The sequence below is a fragment of the Anser cygnoides genome, chromosome 21 (genome assembly GCF_040182565.1).
Source record: "Anser cygnoides isolate HZ-2024a breed goose chromosome 21, Taihu_goose_T2T_genome, whole genome shotgun sequence".
Classification (NCBI taxonomy): Eukaryota; Metazoa; Chordata; class Aves; order Anseriformes; family Anatidae; genus Anser; species Anser cygnoides.
The window spans coordinates 2,454,800-2,476,519 of NC_089893.1; the positions used below are offsets into that span (position 1 = coordinate 2,454,800).

The 21,720-nt window shown below is 46.2% G+C and overlaps 1 long non-coding RNA gene across 1 annotated transcript; it reads right to left on the reverse strand.

Moving 5' to 3' along the window:
* Positions 1–1,983: 1,983 nt before the first annotated feature.
* LOC106039848 (uncharacterized) lies at positions 1,984–17,094 on the reverse strand. The gene is made up of 3 exons (XR_001209520.3): positions 17,051–17,094; positions 6,397–6,497; positions 1,984–5,928 (listed from the first exon to the last, which is right to left on the reverse strand). It is a non-coding gene; the product is annotated as an uncharacterized lncRNA (long non-coding RNA).
* Between the last annotated feature and the right edge of the window lie 4,626 nt (positions 17,095–21,720).

Consider the following 21,720-nt stretch of genomic DNA (forward strand, 5'->3'; position numbering starts at 1 on the left):
AGAGAGCAGAGAGCATTGATTAGTGGCTGTAAGCATAAGGGTGGAAAGGGCCAGAAGAAGAAAGAAATGAAGTATAAAGGAAGAAGGGGTCTTTGAAGGAAAAGGAGTGGATGCAGATTAGGGAGGAATAAAAAAAAAAAAAAAAAAATCAAAGAGCACCATCATTAATGTGTCTTACCCAGGAAGAAACATCCAGCCAAAGGGACTATCTTTTCCTCCCTCTACATCAAGTAAACAATTCCCTTTAATTAGAAAACGTATTTTGGACACATCCCCAGTAGCCTGCCCTTGAAAAGGACTGAGCTCCAGAGGAAATGGAAATGAACAGTGGTGATGCTACAGCAGCAGAGCGGTTACGGGAAATACTGCCACCAAAACACAGCAAGCGAAGAGACGAAGCCCCTGCCAGGCTCTGGGCGTGCTCTCCTGTAGCATCAGTCATCGAGACAGGCTGGAAGCGCTACAGCTCAGTCTTTCTAGATTACAGACTGCTGTATTCCAATCTGGATTGCAAGTAACCCTGTTCATTTAGAAATGAGTTGCAATCACAGGAAAAACATTTCATATACATGTTAAACATTATTATTATTTACATGTATGCATATACAGACAGACACAGGAACAGATCATCCAGCAAAGACTGATCTATCATAACTAGCACTGGTGGTGATGTTTCCTTACATATGAATGGAATCTCATTAGGTTGTTAAGGGACCAGAACTATTCAACCTGATTTCACATCCCTCAAGGTGTGAGGGGGTAAAAAGGCCTCCTGCCCTCAGCATGCACAGTGTTAGTATTTGTGAGCATGGGACAGACACTAAGAGCAATTCTCCCACGCTGAAATTTGTCTTTGTTACAAGTTGGAAATGAGGTATTTCAAAATTCTTTGTGGAAAAAAGTTACCCTTCCAACAGATGCTTTCCAGTGATCAAAACATTGGAGTTTCCTAGTTGACATACACCATTTAACAAATTTCAAGTGAAAAATCTATTTCCAAATGAAACATTGCCATGCTGTAATCCAGCACTGTTGAAACTTTTCAATACTGCTGGAACATTTGTTCCTCTTTTATTTCTTGCTTAAAATGAAATGATCAAAAATGTTGTTTTTTTTTTTTTTTTTTTTCCCTTCTTCTATTTCTTAAACAACATTGTGTTCCTGGAGATCGGGCACCAGAGGAGCCTCTGCCTGCCTCTCCTCCCTCCCTTTTGTCAGCATCCTCCCGGGAGTCTTACTCGGTCACGTTTCTTGTCACACAGACGGTAAGTACATGAGTGACAGATGTCACCGTGTGAGTGACAGGCAGCTCAGCAGTTAACAGCTCAAAGAAATACAGGAACGCAGCGAGTGCCAGACTGGATCAGACCTGAGGTCCAGCTAATCCAAAACACCGATCCAACAGCAGTCAGTACCCCCTGCTCCGGAGGCGGACAGGGAAGCCAAGCAAGAGGCACAGAGCTAGCTGCAGTCAGGGCAGGAACGGCAGCGGGAGGTGACGAGGAACCAGGCAGTCAAAATACCTTAAAATGAAGGATGTGACTCAAGGCAAAACTGTATGACAGTCAGAACACTGCACATGTGAGCTGGCTGGCAGAGCCCTGGTGATCGGGCTGGGGAACGAAGCATTTGGAAACATTTGGCTAGGGCAGGTGCAACTGAAAACTCCATGGCTGATTTTGTGTCCCACGGTTGTTTGTGCACATACACAGAGGGCCAGGTGGCTTTGCGTAGGGAGCAACACAGGGACAGGGGTGGAAACAACATGAATGTCAAGCTCCATAATTATTAGCAACAAGAACCACATTTCTAATCCCTCAAGCAATAGGCTATGCCTATACCGGAGACATACCTGATGTGTTGCTATTGCTGTCACTTCTGTCGTACTGGGGCTCCTTTGTGCTAGAGGCCGTACAGAAGCAAAAGACAAATCCTTGCATCAAAGACAGCTTGGGTGAAGGCCAGCAGAGCTTTGGGGATTCAGTTGGCTGCTTCTGCCCATTCTGCATCACAGCTCAAACCCTTTTATACTCTGGTACCTGCTCTTGGCTGTCTCATCCACCTTGTACTCCATCCAGAAAGGATCCACACATTCCTGACGGGCCACTCTGACTAAAGGTTTAAAGGCAGAGAGGATCTAGTCCTCATCTCTTCCATATGCAGTTATAGCCCAGGTACATTCATCTTACTCCTTTAACATTTAAAGCAATATAACTCTTGGTTAAGTGGACTTTTGGCCTGTTGGGTTTATGTGAGGAGAGGGAAAGCATGCATCTGAAAGAAACAGCAATCCAGCAGACATTGCAAGAAATCCAGATAACATTGCAAGTGCCAATCCAGTCTGGTGTCCTTGGGAACTTCCATCCCGAACCAACACTGCCCCCAAGCCCCTGGGTACGTGTCCTAGTGTCTTTAGTCCCCTTCCCTTCCAAATCTGAGAGCTTCCCATTCAGTGGGCTTCCCGTCTGTTCCTGGGTGAAAACTCCTAACTGTTAGAGCAGTCCTCACACTGTCACCGCGATGACAGGAGGCGCTGAGCTTGGCACCCCTCTGTCACTGCACTTAGCCATTCCTCCCCTTTGCCCTCAGCAACACGGGGCAGCTTGGCTGCACAGCAAGGGGTGCAGCTCTGAAAAATTGGGTAATATCGCTACAAAAGGCTCCAGCTAGTAGCACCCCGCTACCACTGGCGTGTCTCTTGTGAGCGCAGAAGCGCCTGTTTGTCAGCCCGAGAGCTCTGCCAGGCAAAGGTTTTCACGCCACAGCAGGCAGGCGGGGAGGAGTGAGCCTAATTAGATGTCTCCAGATTGATGATTATACCTCTGCTCAGAACATGTAGCCAGAGACAGGAGACTTCTGACAGCTGCAAGGAGAAAATCAAAGGTCCTAACCTCTCGCAAGCCATTGCTTCCTCCCTCCCAGATTCTGATGATACTTAGATAAAAACAAAACAGAGCAATTTATATTAAACACAACAGTAATAATAAATTAAAAAGTAGGGTATTAAAAAAGATAAGACATTTGCCACTGGCAGTCAAAGGAATCCAGAAGGCTAAAAAACACAGACTGCTTCTCAATTCTCTCTCACACACACAACCTCCCTAAAAGCTTGTTAAAACGTCTTGCTAGCAAGGGCAGGACCCTCTGATTTACTGGTCATAGGCATCAAAACCCCCAAATGATAGATCTTCCTCTGAATGGACGGCATGTACACGATACAGGAATCAAAACTGTATGTTTTTGATTGGGGGTGAGGGGACAACAATGAAAATTAACTGGCTGTTTATATTGCATCTGGGCAGGCCTCAGTCAGACAAGAGAAGGTTTAGTATCCAAACATCCTTTGAGTAAAATCTTCCCCCTGTTGGAAGGGATCATGGGTAAGATGGGCAGCTGGGGGAGAACAAAAGGCTGAGCTGAAAATATATAGTCACTGCGGTACAGAAACCCATCACAAAGAACATGCAACATTTAGGTCCTGCATAAATCTACACCACCTTGTATTCAACAGGACTGCAAAGGAAGGCAGCGCAGACTTGCTCTCAGGGGGCACCAACACGGAACAGCCGTGCTTATGGCCAGAGCCAGGCGTGTGCCATTCGGCTGCTCATGTGCAGGCAGCTTGTGCCACTTCAAGTACCTTGAGGCACCCGAAACGCTCCTGTGGAGGCTGCGGGGTGACACAAGCCATTGGCAGGGCCAACAGTGCTCTGAGAGGGTGACCAGGGTCTGGCGGTATGCCCGAGGTGCCTAGGGCAGCACCCTGGATGGCTCCTGCTGCCTTTGCTTGGCATCCCCTCCCAGTCGCTTTCTCCCTTCCACCTCTGCAGTTCCATGTTTCACCGAAGCAGTCAGACAGGACTGCAGGAGAAGATTTTTCTGCTGATGTGCAATATCTGAGCCCAAGGAATCGCCTACACATGTTTACCCAGTTTGACTTAAAATACAGCTTGGTTAAGATACAAGAAGAGTCTGTCCAGACAGCTATTTTGATGGAAACTAGCTCTGTTTGGGTTTCGTTTAAGGACTAGGAACTAGTTTAAGCTAAACAGACTGAATAAAAACCAGATGAAAGATGTAATCTGACATGGTTTATGTCATATCTACGCTGGGTTAAGGGTGCATAAACAGTTACTTAACAGCACAGCTGACAAACAGCGACTTGTTAAGCTGCAGTAACTGGATGATACATCTAAGACTTAAAAGCATAAACAGAGATTCACACCAGCGTTCCTTAAATGAATGTCATTCTCTGTATAGATAAGGCCTCATATTCCATAATCTTTGCCCTTATATATTGCTGACAAATCAGATCTCCCTCCATTGGCAGGGCAGTACAGCATCTGACTCCTACTTGGTCCTACCATAAACGACCATGCCAGCAAAATCTACCTAATTTTTTCTACCTAAAAGAGAGAATCTACCTAAGAGAGAATCTACCTAAATTTTTTCCATCAAAAACAATTGTTATTTTTAAGTGCATGTTTGGCTCAGCACCTACAATCTCGCATCTACACAGCAGAGTTGCTACCTCTCTGAATAGCTGTAATTTCTTTTTAGTTCAATTATTTCTGCACCATACTGTTTGCAACAGCTGAAGCCAACAGTGCTGTTCAGCATATTATGTACTCTATGTCAATGCACCATGAAATATTAGGACTACAATAGGTCTGAAGTCACAGAATCATAATCCTTTAATAGCTTATTTCATTTCTGCTGCTGGAAGATGGCATAATATTTCTATTTTTAAACAAATGGCATTTGTTCTAACAAAGCTTGGGCTCATCTTGATACCATTGCAGCTGCAAGACTTTTTTTTGCACCATGGTTTTGAAACTCACAGTTCATCAAGGAGGGAGTTGCTGAGAACTTTCAACAGCATTTAACTACGTTGTTAAACCTGGATTTATGTGTTTGTTTACAAATGGGTGTGTGGAGGTTTATTTACAGGAATAAGACTCTTCTGTCTTTTTCAAGCCACTAAATTGACCAGACTGAAGAATCCAGAAAACAATTAAACACATCTCTGCGACTGCCATCTTAGCATTCCCCTGAAGTTGCTGGGACCACGGGGCCTGTTAGAGCAACCACAGACCTCCAGCACATCATTGCTACAGGGCTCCACAATGCAGTTTTATCCAGGCTATAAACATATGCTGGTGCTTACTTTTCACCTTTTTTTTTTTTTAATATTATCCAAATTAACACGGTTGAGTCTCTACCATTCGAGCACTTCTTGCTCAGCCTCAGCTGGCACTCAGGCTGCAGGGGAACGTACTCAACACTTCCAGAGCAGGCAGCACACAGCAGGGCTCGGATGCGGTGGACACAGAGCACTGAGTGGCAGAAGTGGCCCGGCTCTTGTTCCAGCAGCTCACCCCTGGAAGCGCTGCCCCGTCCCCAGGAGGGCACGGCAGCCGAGCGGGTGCCATCGGGCTCGCTCCTCAGGCGCAGCACGGCTGGCAGGCTCACACATCGCTTGGCAACAGGTGCGGAGCAATACATCAGGCAGAGAAAATGTCACTCGGCAGGGACCCTTCATCTCCAGAGACACAGTATTTCTCTCAGCTCCTGCATCTGGATGTCAGGGAAGGCAGAAGCCAGCTTTGCCGCCTGTGTCACCGATCAGTAGGGTCTGCCACCTTCCAGGACAAGCATGCCATCAACGCATAGCCTTGACTGAAAATAGCATAACTTGAAGACATGAACGTAAAATGGATGAAAACAAAGCATTTATGAGGAGGGAGAACATGGTAGTTTCCCCAGAGAGAATCTCACCACCAACATCCCTGGTAAATCCCTTTTTAGGGACACTTATTCAATGTCTTGAGGGATGCACGCTTGCACATTTTTCTTGATAAAAGTGACTTTAAAAATCTTTCTTGCACATTTGCGTATTACTCCTCTTGTTCTTCCATGGATAACCTCCTGAAATATAATAAATATTTCACTTTCAAATCTAGATTCATTAAAGGATGCCCAGAAGGGAGAAATACTAAGGTATCACTTTACAGCCCAAATAAAACACAGAGATATGGACTATAATGTATATTTCAAGCTTTAGGTTGAGATAATTCATACATCACTCCCAGTTAAGAAACAGAGATGGTGCTGTGTCAGCACATTGCCTGAAAAATATCTTCTTACAATATTTTACGCCTTCTGCTGGTGTATCCCAGTTATCATAGGTCACTGTGTGCTTAAGCACGCCTCCCAGCTGCCCTGCAAGTCAGCCCCCTCCCCAGTGGCTGGGCAGAGCACCAGCAGGGTAAAGGGTTTCAGACTGCACCAGGGCTGGAGGACATGCAGACCTTCTCTCTATTCACAGGCAAACCCAAGTCAGAATAATCAAAAATCAACAGAAGTACCCAAATGATATAGTAGCTTTTTCCCCACCTTTAAGAGACTTTGACATCCGAGAGGCTTGCAGCTCTGTGCAACTCATGCCAACCAAGTTTTTGAAAGGTATTTTGGAGTCGATGCTCACACATACACACCTAAGACAGAAAAGGGGGAATGAGGAAAGAGTAGAGCAAGACTGTGCCCAGGAAGCAGACCCTGCCACTGCGTGGAGGGCACAACTTGGGGCAGGGCCACCTGATGCAAGCTTGGGTCTCCTGGGCTGCCCGCCAGCATCGCCCACAAGCCAGCCCATGGCTGGAGCTGTGGTGCAGAGCACGCAGGAACCCAGACAGCCTGGAGAAGCAGCCGCCTCTGCGGAGTGAAGAGCAGGGATATTTCACCTCCTCCCTCAACCCAGCACTGCACTGATGAAAAGAGAAAGCAGCCACCCACCAGCACTTTTTTCTGCTGTGTTTTCTTACTGAAGGTGTATTTTTTGCTCAGACTGCTGAGCTGAGCAGCAGCAGGGCTGAGCAAGTTGCTGAGCGGGACAGGAGAGCGCCTGTGACAGGCTGCAGAGTGCTCATTTATCATAAGAGTGATTTCCCTACTAATAAAGTGACCTTGTGTAAATAGCTCAACTTTTCAAAGCTATCACATCATTAGTATAGGACACACGTTGACAGAGAGAGACCACATGGACTGCTGATCCAGGATGAACTACCACAGCCAGATAGTTATTTTTGACTCGGCTGAATCACTCTATCATTTAAAGACAGAAGGTGTCAGTGAGTAATATGCCTGGCTAAAGGACCATTTTCACCCATTGTTGATAGTGCAGAGGGAGGCAGCACTGGTCAGGGCTCACTTTGGTTGTCCTCTGCAACAGAGGGGCACAGCCCCCAACAGTTCTGCCCAGAGGAACTGCCATCTCCAAAGTGCTGTCTCCTTGGCAAACCAAGACCTGCAGCAAGAATTCCATCTGCTGGAGAGCCCCTGTGTTTTCCAGGATGATACATGATAAAGCCCTGCAGCGTCCAGTGGAAGCACATGGGATCTCTGCCTTCAGACTCCAGCACCCATGAGCCACAGGTGGTCTCCCTGGACGCCAGCAACAGAGGCCTTTCACAAGGCTTGCTTGGACACCACCATGACTGAACGTTGCATAAACTCATGCACATCAGAGGAGTGCAAAACTGTTCTTCATTACAGAAGACTGCCTGGTGTGTGTACCAGTAAATGTATCAGAAGGGTAGAGGGGGAAAAAAAAAGTATTTTTCTGAAGACAGAAAGGCATGTCTATAAGGATAAAGTCAGTGCTTAGCTCAGCATCACTGGCAAAAAACAGTGCTGTCCTCAGAAATGTCTGTCCTTTGACAGGTATCCTAGTCATGACATGGAAATCACTCACAAGTACAGCTCAAAAAGCTTCAGACTTGCTGGGGAGGGATTGGGTTGATTTTCAAGCACTGAGGGGAGAATTTAGCTGCCAGCTACATGCACCTATGCACCGGTACCATACCTGTTCCTTTTCCCCATCCACCCAGCCCTGGCATTACACGCACCATTCCTCATAGTAGTCAGTGATGTCTTCTCCAAACAATCCACCTTTCTGCCACTCTGAGCACTCAGATTGTTTCCTCAGATTTGCAGTGAGCAAATAAGATCCACTGGGTGGGAAGGGACAGGGGAAAGGGATGAGCTGTGTGGTTACACGGCAAGTAAAATACTGGTAGCTTTTTTGTTGCTGTTATTCTTACTCTTACGTCTCCTCTATATTCCTGGCTAATCCAGTAATCTATTATTTATGTGTAGCCTAGTTAAGGTTGTGAGTAGCTTGATCTTTGTTTACTTAAGTATATAGCGGAAGATTGCCAAGATTAAATAAAATTATCTCCAGGCAGGCAGAGCTAGCTGCGAGCAGCACTCAGAAGGATGGCTGCAGGGCTGGTGAGCTGCCCCTTGCCAATTCAGATGGAGATCACGTAGGATATTGCATCATACACCAGTGTTGCCAATTCAAGCTTATCTAATAAAGATTCAGATAAACCAGACCAAACAAAACCCAGTGAAGTCTGAAACTAGCTAATCGAATTTGATTAGCTCTCTTCAGTTTCTGCTTTTACCTTTTACCTGTTAAACCTGAGCATCCATTCTTGTTTAGATACTGGGGCTGTGCATTTAATGAAATACACAAGGGGCAGGGAAGAGATTTTTAAAAATTATTACATTAAAGACAATTCAGAAATAAGACATTGTGCAGCAAGACGTATTCTCTTCTAGGCCAGCTCTGGTGTGTCACAGCACTTGAACAAGTCTGGATGTTTGTTAGAAGGCAGCAGAATACAGTGCCCCCAGAAAGACACCAAGCTATGACTGCATCAGGCAGGTGAACACCACCACAACCTGGACAGTGAGGAGCATTCCAGCTGTTCTGCCAGGACATGCTTGTCATGGCTTCCCCAAATGCCCCGAGCTGTATAACCCACAGCTGGATCCACAGCCACCCCGAAATCACAGCACGTATGTCCTCGAACCCCCTCCTTCCCTGCTGCCCTCGGGGAGCAGAGACACCGTCACCCCACAGGGCTGCACGGCTTGGACGAGCCCACGAGTCATTACTGCCCTGAATTATTGCAATGAAGTCGATGGCACTGTTCATGTGAGTAACTACTCGCAGACAGGAATAAAAGGTTTGCTAGCTGCCCCTCGTGATTTACACCAACACAAAGGAAACAGATGAAGTATCTGCTGATGTCGATTCCCATTTACTCAACCACTTTGTCTTAAAGGAAACTATGGATAATGTTGCCTTTTCTGAGCTTCACAGATGAAATGTGCTCATAAAATTGCATATATTATGATTTTTATACTTAACAAGCTGGATAGCTTTTTTCCTCCCATCAAACCTATGGCAGGAACAGATCCCACAAATGGAAAGAGATAACAAGACTATTACATTCTCAATGTGCACTGCCACCCTACGTGTTTCCAACACTCGCCAAATTGATCTGTTTGGACCCATTTTAAATATAAATATTGTTAGGCTCTGTGTTAAATGTGTATGCAATGCATTTTATGAAACCTTTAACAAATTCTGTGCAAAAGAATATGTTTTCCCATATGGGCCGCTTAAAGAAAGGCAGATGTGAGGTAATCCAAATCCTTCATATGCTGCTTCTTCCTTTCCCTTCCTTTTGGCAAACTATTTCAGGCAAAGACAAATATTGTATCAAAGAGTTATGGAAATAAACATGAATATAGCTCAAGGGCATAAGTAAATTTCTGGAATATTTTCTGAGTGCAATTAATAGGTAACATTGGAGGGGGGGAGAAGCACCAAAAATATGCCCGAGGAAGCTAATTTTATTGTGCAGACTGTGCTCTGGGAACCAGGGAGCGGGAGCTACGCTAAGCAACATTAGTCAGGATGCAGTCTTAATAGGCTGCAGAAAAAGACAAAGAAACCCAAGTCAGGAGTTCAGGGGAGATTGTTTAACACTCCTGCGGGGAGCTGAAGCCAGCCAGGGGCTCCCTCCTTCTGCTGCTTGAGGCGGGTGGGATGGCTCTGCCCCCAGCTGGCACAGACCAGGCTCTTTATGCTCAGTTCTACGCTTGCCCCTGTGTCGCTCATAGCCAGGCTCTCAGAATCATTCAGGAACAGAGGGTCTGGCCTCAGCAGCTGCTGCCAGTGCACACATAAGGGCCCAGGACTCTGGGACACAACTTGCTCAAAGTCAGACAGAAAGACCCCGTGCAAGGGGAGGAGGTGAGGACCACATCTCACCAGCAGCACGTACAGGCAGTGGATGGCCACCTCTTGAGCGTAAAGAAACATCTGGAGGCTGCAACGTTTGTTCTGGACCCTGCTCACATGAATGATGCACTAAGACAATTTTCTGCCTTATCATAAATTCTGCAGACTCATGAACTTTACAGTCTATGAAGCACGCACTATATGGGAACTACTTATCTTGTGCTGAAAGCAATATAAAAACAGATGGCAAAGATTGTATCCAGAGATAAATCAACAGTGCTTCTGCCACTTTGTCCATGGACATCTCTGATACAGCAGGACTCCCTGACACCCAGTGCACTCAGCTGGTGAGCACACTGCCAGGGCAACTGAACAAGAACAAGGGCGGGCTCTGCAGCAGGCACGGGGCACTGCTATGAAAGCAGCCAGGTCCCTTCCCTTCTAGTGGGGACACGCAGAGGGGACCAACAACAGGCCCACCGCCCACCCACCGGACAGCATGCTTCCACCCTCCAGAAAACCACAGCGTAAACAGAGGAAAAGCCCTGCTGCCCACAGGGGACCTTGAACAGCCCTACCTCTAACTCCCAGAGCAGGGAGGGAAAGCTGATCCACCACAGTGAGCCTGAGCCTGAACTCGTAACTGGAAAAAAGCAAGTGCCAGAAGCAGAAGAGAAAACACCAGTACCTAGCAGCAGTTCTGTCAAAAATGCATGTTCTTACAAGCAGAAAAATAAATATATTGTTCACCTGCCTGGTTACGCAGTTCATTAATAGCCTGCAAACATTAAACCAGATGTTGTGTTTTATCACTTGACTCAGATCATTATGACTTTATTTCTGATGGGCCCTGAATAAATGAAATGCAGTTATAAAGGTTATTTAACTATTAAAACAACTATTAATTAAAGTTTGCCAAATCTTGGGGACTCTGAGGACAAGAAGCAGCTAGGTAAATGTCAGTTATTATTTAGTAAGTCATTGTTATTGAAATATGCAGCACACGAGCTGCATTTCCAGAAGGAGCTGGGTTCTAGCTGGTCCCCACTATAAATATTTTGCACAGGCTTCGTGGGATGGGTGAAAGGTGGGAGGGTGACTTTGCATCAGACCCGATACCACCAGAGACCAAAGCCTCACTCAGCAGAGAACCAGAAGCAGCCCAGGCTGCTGCAGGGTGGGAATCCCATGGGATCTCTGCTGGAGGAGGCCACACCAGGGCTTGCAGAGCCCTTGGCATCGTCCCGAGATGCCCACTTGTGTGGATGTGACAGGCAGCTGCTGCAGGGATCTCTGCTGCCTCTGCCTCGTGCCCTGGTACAAGCGTTATTCAGCATTTAAGCCTGACTTTGCCCAGCCGCTTGCTCTGACCTTGTCCTCAGCAGGAGGCACCGTGCATCAGCACCGCCGCGTGCTTTCTGTCTACGTAGCAGCTACTACGTAGGCTTGGCTTCAGCTGGGCCTCTTAGGGGATGAGAGAAGGCAATAAATCATCATAGTAACAGCTCCAGCCTCATCCAGGATTTCTAGAAACTGTTCTAATGCCAACAATTAACAGAAATAATGCTGAATAAGCCTCCGATGTGTAGGAGCTTTAAGAGTAAAGCAGTTCAGTGAGCTGAAACCCCAGAGAAAGAAATATGGAGCTGCTCTTGCATATTATTCTGTACTTAGGGACTGCTGCAACTTCATCTCCATCCCCCTGCGTGACAGAGCACATCCGTGTGTGTGTTTTTCCCTCCAGTGATAGGAATCAAGGGGAACAGACACCTCAGAAGTCTCATCCCTGTTTTATACACTAAATAACAATAAAACAATAATTGGATTCCTTTAAGCGTGAGGGGGGAAAAGAGAGGGAGAGAGAAATGAATATGGAGCAGAGAACCCAGGCATTAAATCAGGGGATGAAATGCCTGCCAATGTTTTTTTAAAAACAAACCAAGGAAATGAAAGGGCTGCAAGCAACTGCCATACAGAGACAATAATCACTAATCAAGTCAAAGTTTCATTCTAATCAGTTCAGTTGTTAAGGGGAAAAAAGTAGAGCAATGGCTGGGCTTGAAGAATTACCGTTCATTACTGTCTCACGCCTGAAGATTTCATCATCAGGGCTGAGTCCCAGGCTCATTAGGGTCCTGCTGGCCAGCCTCAGCCTCCTCTACCATGCTCTGGCTAGGATCAGGCCCAGGGAAGAGGAGGAGGATGCGGGGACCAGGGTCACACCGCCACCTGGGCCAGCCTCCTGCCTGGCTGCAGAGCCCTGTGCTCCAAGGAGGAAGGCGTGCGATGCTCAGCACCTCTCCACCAGGGCAGAGTGGGGGAAAGCAAAGCATGCTGCGGGCTGATGGACACCTTCTGTCCCACAGGGAGTGCTGCCAGAAACGTGCCACGGGACCATGGAAGCTGTGACCACTGAGGGAGGTGGCCAAGCAGCAGCAGACCCCCGGACGTTGTTGCTAACAGCTGAGGGGCTTTTCCTGACTTTCAGAAGGACTCAGGCACCAGCCAGACCTTGGCCATTGAAGGCTAGGCTATGCAGAAGAACGGGAGAGAATTAGGAACTAATTCTCTCTGCCACTGCCTTCCCATCGGCTGCTTCAGTTTCTTGAAAAATCCCACTTAGTGTTTTCTCTAGTAAATACACATTCATTTAACAAGAGATGCAGATGCTTCCAGTGCTGAATCCCACAATCTTGGAAACTCAACTGTAAACTTGCAGGAGTAACTTCAATTATGCATTTCTTTTCAAAAAAGGCCATTCATAGTACAGACCATCACAGGAAAGGGGTCTAGCTAATGTAAAGACTTTTTCTTCCTACAAAATAATAGAGGCATAAGCTGAGGGAGAAGACATTAACACCAGTGGTAAAGCTACAGCCTGTTCCTGTGCTCCTGGATTGCTCCAAGCACCCGCAGAGTGCTGTGCAAACAGTAAGGGTATGGTTTTCAAAACCACTTGGCAGTGTGAGCACTTCAGTTGAAGGCCATGCAAGCTTTGTCATCAATTTGAAGGGAAGAAAAGCTAATCCAAGAGAGAGTGCTTTTTAACATATTAATCCTGTCCTGTCCCATGAGCAATGTCCCAACAATTATCTCTGCTGCACAGACAGTGACAGGGGCAGGGAGACTTGCCCACACAAGGAAGGGAACAATTTTCAGAATGGTAATTTTAATATATGTAGTTCCAACCCCCAGCTCTGTGCTTAGAACAGCATCTGTGCCGTGCTTGATTGCAAACAATAATATTGACAATGAGAGTGTTCTCTTGAAACAAAGGTTTGTATGGATATAATAGCACAGATCCTGATCTCATTCTCACTCCTACAAATGTGGCATAAATTCCATCAGAGCCACGCAGGTCCAGCTAAGACTGGAAACTCTTCCAGGACCAGAGAATATCACTGGAGCTAAGGGCCCTTTGATTCTCCAGTGGCTGGACAGGAGAAGCAGCAGAACATGCTTCCCAGCCCTGGGCCAAGGGGGAGAAATTAAAACCCAGGCTGAGGGGGCGATGTTGGAAGAGTAGGAATCAGAATGAGAGGAGGGCAAAGAAACAATGAGAAGATTATGAGAGCAAAAGCAAAAGGGGAGGGTAAGGGTGAGAGGAATGAAGAGAAAACGGTGTTATATATGCTGACAGCTATCAATGCACAGTAAATTGAGTTGTTTCAGCTCAATATCTGGTACATACCTTCCCTGATTATGACACCACATTTCCAAACCAAAGAAACTAACTCAGATGATTGCCTGTGCAGATGGAGAAGGCTCTGTCCGCACGGAGCTGGCGAGCAGCCCTGGACCGAAGCGCAGACTGTTCCAAAAGGAATTTTGCTGGTTGATTTATAATTTTATCAAATCCAAGAGGATGCGGGAAGCCCTGCAGGACTTGGCATACTAATGACTCTGTAGACTGTAAGAGTTTGCCTTGGTTGCTTTTAAACACTGTCCCTTCCCCAAGCCACTAAGGCTGAGCTGTAAGTACACAATTTTCCACATTCAGCTCTGCCTTTGGGGCATGCTTTACTCCCTTTGATATTGCATGGAAAGAAGCTTCAGTTCCATAATGATGTGGTTAAGTCAGAACCAACTACTGAAATTGCTTTTCATCTTTTCTCTACCTGCTATGAAGATGTGTGGACCCATGCTAACAGCGAGGCTCTCCTCCAAGCATCACCCTTGGCTCTCCTGCAACTCCCTAGAGAAGTCACTTAACTTCCCAGTGTCTCCATCTGCAAACTGGGCTATAATTATTACCTACAAGGATACAGCTTATAATAGCTTAGGTTAGCTCTGAAGTCCTTAGCAGAAGGGGATAAAGATCCCTCAGTACCCTGGTTGTGTACTAAAGAGTGAAGAGGACGTTTGGATCACGGATAACCTACCAGATAGCTCCTCACGGGGAGGTGCCCATTCTGCAGAGCAGGCTTCCTGAACTGTTGTGCACCAGCAAAGGTGGGCCACTGCAATGGGGTGCAATGTTGGGACACAAAGCAAAGATGGCATAGGGGCCTGAAACTGCAAAAAGGGGTTGCTGCAAGGCAAGGAAAAGGTATGTCATAAAGACCACGCTGGAAAATAGAGTTTTGAGCTCTTCAAGAGTGACTGATGGGCTGGGGAAGCATGCTAAAAATTCATGGGTGAATGCTCAGATAGCCACCAAGTAGACTTGCCTTGCCTTTAAATGTTACAGGTTCCTCAAATGTGCACACATGAAAGCTTACCCCTCTTCTTTCCCACTGGCCACCATATCAGCCTGTTTGAGAATGCAGAGGACAAGTTTTTAGATGTGGCTTGATTTGTAAGAAAGAAATGATTATACTCTGTGATTTACCTTCTTTGTGTTTTACAATTAGAATAAATTGCAATTCTGAATGTTGCTCTGGAATTATTAGTTACTGGGGGAAAAGCAACACCATGAATCTTGTGAGCTGGTAACTTATCCCCATGGCACATTTTAGACACACTGGACCAGAGGTTTAATTGGGGGCACTGCAGTTTTGGGAGGGAGGAAAGCAGCAATGTCACAGGTTATGAGCAGTAAGGGAATTGGAGATCAAGTCAGGCAAACTGATAGTTCGTCCACCTGCTGTAATTCTCTAGTTTGCCAGTCTCCAGGAGGGCATTTTGTCCTTCTCCTTCCTTCCATCTTTCTCTTCTTGTTTGTCTATACCAGAATGGAGACACCAGGGTGGAAGATTTGTAGTCAAGCAAATCACTCTGGCCTAGGGCCAGACTTAGTTCTTTTCTGAGTTCAGTAAGTTACAGAAAAAATAAACTGGACAAATAGGAGGCTTGTACCAGGAGATGCCCTGGAATTACTGCATTATCTGGCAGCCCCCTACGTATTTCTTTCAACCATCCTATCAAGTACACCAGCTAAAGGCAAGTGCACACCAAGGAAGTCCAAACCATCGGTAGCTGGTTCAGTGCAGCCCACGTGCAGCTCAGCACTTACCACACTATGGACACCTTGCACACAGCACCAAAAGGCATCCATGCATCTCAGTACCCCACCTGCACAACTGCCGCTTCCAGCTGCTCTAGGAGCATAATGCAAAAGTCCTTGGAATAGATATTTATGAAATCAGAGAAATTTATTCTGGAGCTCCGTGAGCATGAGGTTTGCATTTTATCCTGATGAACAAAGGTTCATTTCCTTTATGCAATTTATCTTAAGCAGAGATACTTGAAACTGGGCAGAAAAAAAATGAAAGACTTTATGACAAAGGTGCTGTGGAGTGCAGCATGCTGAACTTTGAGACCAATAAGGTATCTTCTAATCTATTTTTCTATGAATTCTGCCAAGCACTTTGAAATCAGTAATAACTTGTTGCAGGGAATTTCACAGAGCAATTATATTTTATTCAGAAAAGTATTACTATCATTTTTTATTTCTTCTGAATCTTGGAGGTAACTCAGTCAGAACTCAACACACATTTCTGGGTGAGAACAAGCCATTGCATTAAAGTATCGTATTTCCAGGGCTGTTTTTTTGTTGCTGTTGTTGTTTTTCCACCTGCCTTATGCTTCAAAGAATACTATATTTCTTGTCTTTTTAGATTATAGGTGCAGAGTTTTTCTCCAACGTAAACATATGCATGCTTCCTGAAATTACAGTGTTAGCTTAGAATAAAGAAATACATGCAAATAGCTCAGATAATTGCAACCAGTGTTCATCAATTTACATTGGTCAAACTGAACATCATTTACAAGCCAGTGCTTCTTTGCCAGGCTTTGGTAGACATCCTCACAATTTCTCTCCGTTCTTCAAACTTGCCTTTTTTAAGCAACTGTGTGTCATCTACAAATTTTCTTACTTCACTGCTTATTGTTTTTCTAGATCATTAATGACTATACAGCATAGTCCTGGATCTGGTACAAATCCCAGAGGCACACTACCCTTAATTGTCTGCAGCCACGATTTATCTGCTATTCTCTTTGCTGACATGGCCAACAAAGACACAATGAAAGTGGGGTCCCAACAGAGGGCCCTTCCTCCAGGCTCAAAGTAACTGCAAAAACAATGCAGAGGCAAATAGCTGCATTCCCTACAAAATCCTTCAGCAAGACAGATGATCAGCTGCTTTCAGAAAACTCAGCAGAAAAACACAGGGCTTTGAAATACAAGAGACAATATGAAGCACTGTGGGCTTTCACAAACTCATCACTGATGGTAGAAGCATTAGTACCCCAACTTACAGAGTACAGAGCAGGCTCAGCAGACACAGCAGCTGCCAACCAGCATGCAATGCTGGAAGTAGGTGGGCAGCTGGAGCTGCAGCTCAAACCCCACCAGTCAGGGCAGAAAAAGGGAGTGAGCAGGTGGAAGGACTGGCAAGAGGGCATTGGGACCACCAGCACAACAAAACAGGGGATGCACCCAGCACATGAAACCCAAAACAGCAAGATAATGCTGCTCCCCGGCCAGGAGGCCAGCCTGTCTGTGCTTACCCAGACCAGCATGAGCACCTCCAGCCACACCACGACACCATCCTACAGCCTACACCAGGGCTCAGGGCCTTAAATAAGGTCTGAGTGGGCCGAGGGCTTGCAGCTGGTGCCCCACACCTGGCCACAGTCATGGCTGAGTGAGGGCAATCCCTGGCAAGTTCTGCCCCAGGGCCACTAGCCCCATCCCCAGGAGGGGAGGGAGACCAGGAATGGTCTGTGGATGGACAGGGTGAGGGAGGGCTAAGGGGCAAGGGAGGACGTCAGATAGCTAACTGAAGAGCCCGTAAAAATCAGGAGTGTGCGCAAATATTCCCAGCGTGCTTTTAAGTTCCAAATGTTTTGCTGTTTGGCTTGTGTTCTCCAGAGCAGTGTAAAAGTTCTCTGATAAAAACATGATAATTTCCAGCCAGTAATTGTTTTTACCAAGTCTCTGTTTCAGTAGTCACGCACCAACCATGGTTTCCTCAGACAATTAGCTCCTTGCCATTGCTGCTGACTTTGCGGATCGTTTTGGAGCCATCCTGAGCTCAGAGCGGGGTGTTTAATTGTGCTGACCGGTCACACGGTATTGCTCTTATTTCTTGGCTGGTTCAGCAAAACCAAGATTCAGTTTGCAACGTGGTTAATATAGGCTACATCTTTATATGGATTTTTAATAGCTTTTCCCCAGCACAGCCTTCAGCACAGGTGGTGTGTGCTAAAGCCAGTGCTGGGAGCTCTCTGCTTGCAAGGACGATGGGAGATGCTTTGTAGCTCTCTGAAGTCCTTGTGCTGCAGTGACAGAAATACAGATCGTAGCCACTGCCCAGCTGTCCTTTCACCTCTATTTTTGACTTTGGCAAAACCAGCAGTGAACAATATTGTACAATGATTTGAACATTGGGACGAAGACTACCTGACAGCTGCTGAAACACCACCAGCCAGGCTTCCTCTGTCCCGATGTGCAACACCCGCAGAGATTGTCAGTGCAGGAGGTTCACCAAACCCTGGTTGTATGCCAATGACTCACTCACATGCTGATTGGGAAAAAAAAATATTTTTCCCCTTTTGAGTGATGATTACAGTCAAGAAAGTGACTTAGAAGTGACAGGTGAACTTGTATGCTGAGTTTCTTTCGATACCTTCCAGGCTGAAAGCAACCAGTTCACGCATCAAGGAACAGAGGCATTCTCCAAAAACCAGCGCAGAAGTTACTGGAGGTCTGGAAAATCAAGTAGCCTTCCATACTGCTTTCCATATCAACACCAGCAGTAAAAATTATGCTGACAGTAACTGGCCTGTCTTGATGTGCTAACATCTAACAACCTCGGTAAGACCAGGAGGCCTCTCAGGAGGAGACCACACAGCTGCCGCCAGCCTCATCATAACCCCTTGCCTTATGAGTGTTCGGAGCTGATTGAGGGTGGAAAACTCAGCAGAAATGGAGCTCTTCCCTCCCACTCCCACCAAGGAGAGGGGACCCGAGTGCCACCCCATCGCAGCCCGCAGGAGCCAGCGCTTGCAGCAAGCCCTGCCAAAGCAGCGGCAGGCAGTTGGAGCGTGTCCCTGGGGATGCCTGGACACAGGCTGAGTGCTGGCCTTGCAGCCTCTGCTGTGCTCTCACATCTGCCCCATCATCTCCTGCAATTCACAGAGACATTTAAGCTTCCTCCCTGGGAAAGCCTATCAGGTTCCTCCTCTGTCAAAGTCAAGTGGATTTAATTAAGTCAATCCAATCCAGGCTAGGACTGGTCAAGTTCTCCCCAAAGGTACACAATGGAGTTACCAATGTTTTCACAGGAATTAAACTTATAATACAATAGACAAAAATAAAGCAGGCTTTGTGCGTGCCGTTACAGCTACCTTTTTTGCATACAATTGAATAAATTACCTTTTGTTATGAAACATTAATCCTCTTTGCTAAATGGCATAATTCCCCCCTCGGATGCGTTGCGAGCACTGGAGTGCCCTCGGAGCAGGCTCGGAGACACCCTCACACGTGCAGCGCAATTACCGAAAGAGCACGAAAGTGTGCGTGCCCTGTGAGGAGACCATGCACCTCGTGAGGAGGTCATGAAGTTACGTGTTACGTCCTCATCAAGGGCAGCCAGAGCTATTAGAGGGGCACAGATCAACCTGCAAAGGAAAGAGAGGTGGGGGAGACCTCAAGAGCGAGAGGGGAAGTCTACACGAAAAGGAGCTGATCACTGATAATCATTATTTGTATTACAGGAGTGTTACGGCCTAAGGTCCCACTGAAGCAGTGCAGCACAGAAGGTCTCTGCCCTGCCAAGCTTCTGGTTCAGATGGGTGAGATGTGCAAAGGAAGAGCTGCATGGAGGCAGGGGCTGGAGCACGCTGGTGAGTCTGGGCACTCAGCAGAATCCACGGCACGGTTCAGCCACAACACTTCTGGTCCTGGCTGAAGCTTGTCCTCAGCTATCTGCCTCTAGGATCAGAGCTGTCCTTCCTGTGCAATTACACATTGGAGTTAATAATTACCAGTTTAGAGGAGAGGTTTTCCTATGTCTCTGTTTCTCTGCTATTTGCACTCCCCTAACAAACACACACACCAGTGTCCAGAACTGAATCCATTAGAAGGAAAACTCCACAAATCTCTGTATGAAACAACAGCTCCTGACAAAATGAAAGCAAGTATGTGGTTCAGATCTGTACTTAAAACAATCCAGAGACCCATTAGTATTCATCCCGCATGATCCAGATGGAGTAATAGTGGCTCTATGAATAAAATTAAAATCAGAGAGCTGATGCTGCCTCGCACTTAGGAAGATGCTGCCGAGTGAAGACCACATTACAAGTGTAATGACTAATGCTTCAGTGAAAGGCTTGGCCCTCCATCCCTTTGGGTAGCCACTTGTTTTAGGAATGCCTCTTTGCTCACCACCTCTCAAGGCGAGCAGTGAGCATGCCACTGGCTTGAGCCTGGGTCTGATGGGGTACCACACTGCTCAAAGACTCAAAGGAAATGGAGAATTTATGGCTGTGCCGTGCCTGGCAGCCGCAGGGCTCCAGGGAGCGGGTTGAAGGACTGCAGCAGCAACACAACCTTCTCGGCTTCACCTCTCCCTGAAGGATGCAGGTTGAAGCTTAATCCTGGCAGTCCCAGCAGCCTGCAGAGAGCATGTGGGGGACAACAGAAATCCTCTTTGAGCGGCAGGCGGGTGAAATCTATAATGTTTTTAACCAGGTTGCAAGTTTCAGACTGTAGTTCATTAATTCAGAAAGATAAAATTGATATTCCCTCTCACCCTGTCAATGGAATCGAAGGGTCTCTCTATGTCTCCTAATGTGGTCATTGTATTCCAATACTTCCAACTGCGTCTGCAGCACTGGATCATTGTTTCCCTGAGAGATCTGCTGGAGAAGCCCATAACCAAACCACCTATACCACTCCGCACAAACCTCAGCCACCTGGATGTTATTTCTGTAGCCTTTCCATCTCCCTGCTTGACAGCCCACAGTGTTTCTAGCCTGTCCTCTGAGGAAACAAATCAGAGAGGAAACTGCTGTGCAAGGAGTCTCTACTTTGATTTTAACGACATGGTGGCTATGTTATTCAAAACACCTTTTTTGCCAAGAGTCCCTAAGCACTATTATTCATGGTTGCTTATGAAACCCCTCATTAGCTCAAGAGGCTAATTGTTGTTGTTGAAAAAATGAGCAGTGAATCTTCAGGTCTGGCGCTCTGCCATTGCAGGAACCTGTGCTTATTTGTTGCAAGGCTTGACATCTTTTTATTTTACAGTCAGAAAAATAATCCCCAACAAACACACATTTTCCCCCTATACTACCAATTGTCTTTTTGCCTTTCCTTCCCCCCCCCCCCTTTTTTTTTTTTCCCTTCATGATTTCAATGCACAAGTACATTTAGAATTGCCAGTGGATCCAAACTGGTGCTTTGTGACTCATTTCAGATAAACTCTTCTGGACAATAGCAAGATTACCTCTAAAGTGCCAATACTGGGGAAAGAAAATTTCTGTATCAAAGGATTCTTCAAACCAACAGAGGTGCAAGAAGCTCCAGTAACTGGAATACGAATTTAGACAAAATAACAAAATGACAGACGTAAGAAACATGTAATGGTGTATTCCAGACTGAATGCCCATCACTGCAGCTGCTGGCCCTAAGACAAAAGCCAGGCACTGGCCTTTCAGCTCAGGCAGTCAAAACTCACTGGTATTCTACTGAAAGAGCATCCTTGGGTGAAATTTCTATTCTATCAGCAGTGCATAGCTGGCTCTTATCTGTGCTCTACGTGTCTTTGCATGAAGACATTTTTGATTCTTCAGAACTGACATGAGAAATCATGACAACACTAATGTAAGGCAAAATCCCCAAACTCCCAAACACCTCAAATGCTATCTCTATTCTACAGATAGGTGAATGGGAAAATCTGCAGTCATGTGGTCTACTAAAATAGAAGGTAAGAGGAAAACAACAATGTAATGCCTTAGCCCTGCGATCCTCACAAACTCATCCCACACAGTTGCAAAAGGCAGGAAAAACTCTCAGGTTTCAGTGGGATGGACAAAGTTCTTGTTTCTGGCACATTTCTTAGAGTATTTCTAGAGGAACATGCCTTTTGTTGAGTCTTCTCTTTTACTTTCTTTGATTGTTACTTGGGATAAAACCATTGAAAAAATTTGAGTAGCAAAGAAAATCGTGGCCA